The sequence below is a fragment of the Neofelis nebulosa genome, chromosome 5 (assembly GCF_028018385.1).
Source record: "Neofelis nebulosa isolate mNeoNeb1 chromosome 5, mNeoNeb1.pri, whole genome shotgun sequence".
Classification (NCBI taxonomy): domain Eukaryota; kingdom Metazoa; phylum Chordata; class Mammalia; order Carnivora; family Felidae; genus Neofelis; species Neofelis nebulosa.
In genome coordinates, this window is record NC_080786.1 from 109,390,104 (window position 1) to 109,392,301 (window position 2,198).

Consider the following 2,198-nt stretch of genomic DNA (forward strand, 5'->3'; position numbering starts at 1 on the left):
ATATTTTCAGATACATGCTTTTGTTCTCATTGTTCAATAATAAAGGGAAAAACAGGAACAGATAAAAATGGCTTACAGAGCGAAGACACAGTACTGGAAAATGTGGATAGATCAGTTGCACGTCTTGCATAACCCCCAAACCTCACTAGAAACCATATTTGTTTTCCACCTGACATCGTCTCCAATTCCTTGTATACTCACCAAACCAAGACATAAATTAGATGCCAGAATCCTCAATATATACTAATTTTCGATTAAATTCATGAGTAATAAATAATTTGAATATACATTTGGATTGGCTAGTTTTTCACCAGGATGGATAAAATTATTTATTTTCCTTTGGTGAGTTAAAGGCATACAGTTACTTAACAGCCCTGCCTGCATCTACTTCCATAAACATTCATTGTAAGTCTTATTTTAAAAGCTCTAGTGTTTTCCTTCCCCTAACCAAGCTATAAAATTTGGCTCTGTCTTGTTTAATGCAACCCCTCATCTCATTACCATATCCTGTTCATATAAACAATATAAATAAAAATTTAAAAAGAAGGGAGCATTATATTCATGGCTTAAACTTGTATAAGTTTTTATTTAAACATAGCCAATTAATAAGTATTAAATGAATATGCTATGCTTTTCTTATGTTTGCAAACATAATTCCTTATATAACTTTGTACAGTAGGTAAATAGTTTATGTGACAGCTTCTATCTTAAGTTTTAATTATTCTGTGTGAAGATAGGTAATATAATAATTAACCACCTTCAACTCCTGAGCAGGAAATAACAAGTGCTTTGTTCCATTAGGAGTGATACATTCAGCAATCATTAACCACCTTAACTCTTTGTTCCATAAGGAATGATAAAACTAGTATTCTTTTAAGAACTAAGACATCGACATTTTGCCTAAGATTATGAGTGAATTCATTTTTAGGATAAGCATTTAAAATGTGTGGAGTGTTTCAGATGTTAATCAAGCAAAGCTCTGGACCAAAGTGCATAGTATATGAAACATTGATGAAATCTTAGTTGATGAACCAGCACACTTAATGATACATTCCATTCCTATTTAGTTGATTAACGAAAATCTGAGAAATTTGAAGTAAGCAAAAACAAAATGATAGGGACTATATTATATAAACTTTCAGATGTCATTTCCCTTTTAATGGATATGGGAAAGAATGAAAAAAAATTAAAAAGATACACTTACTCAATCTTTTTATCTTAAGCAAAACAGCAGGTGCCAGGGCCTAAATTCCTTTAAAAATTAAACTAACAAAATTTAGGTTGCCCTCTTCATATTGAATAAATTATCTTAAACCAGTCTTCTTCATTTCCCTCCACTCTTATCCTTTATTGTCAGTATTAGATTCTTCTTGTGACAAGTGATAGAATCAGGCTAAACTAACTCCAAGAATATCAAGAGCATTTGTTGGTCAACTCTGGCAATGGCACTTAACCAACAGACCACTGACACATACAGACACTGGAACAGTTAAAATCAGATTGTTGACCACAATAAGGAATTTCTCTCTCTCTTCCTCTCCATCTTCCTCTCCCTCTCCCCAAGTTTATGAATGCTGGCTTAATTATTCTTCTTCTTCATGGTGCATGGCAGAAATCATAGATACCAACAATTCCCATGTTTAATATCTTACAAGTACAATTATACAGACTGACTTGTTCTACCTAAGACTAAAAGTTCCTGAGGTTCCCCTATGCCCACACCTTTGTAAATTAACTCTCCTCTGATTGTCCTATTTCAGCTGTGCTATATGTTCCTATTGTGAGCTTGACTGATGTATGCTTTGTATGTTTATGCAATCAAGAATCACCATACATTTAAGAAACAGCAATGCCATGAGAGAGGAAAGACAAACTCAAGAAAGAATAACTTGACCACAGTTAAGAACAGTTAATAGAGGAAGGAAAACAGGATTTTTAAATACATCCTTGGAGACATGTAAAAATATTCAATCTAAGTAGAGAGGACTTTTGCTTCCAGATATGATGAAGTCAGTTATACTAATCACTCCTTTATGTCATAAATAATTATAAAACTGGACAAAATGTATGAGGTCACTACTTTTAGGAATTAGATAACAAGGAGTGCAATACTACAAACCTTGAGGGAAGGGAAAGTTCATGAGATGAGCCCCATGATCACCCCAGTCCGCAGCCTGAAGATGTTTCCTGACCTTGGC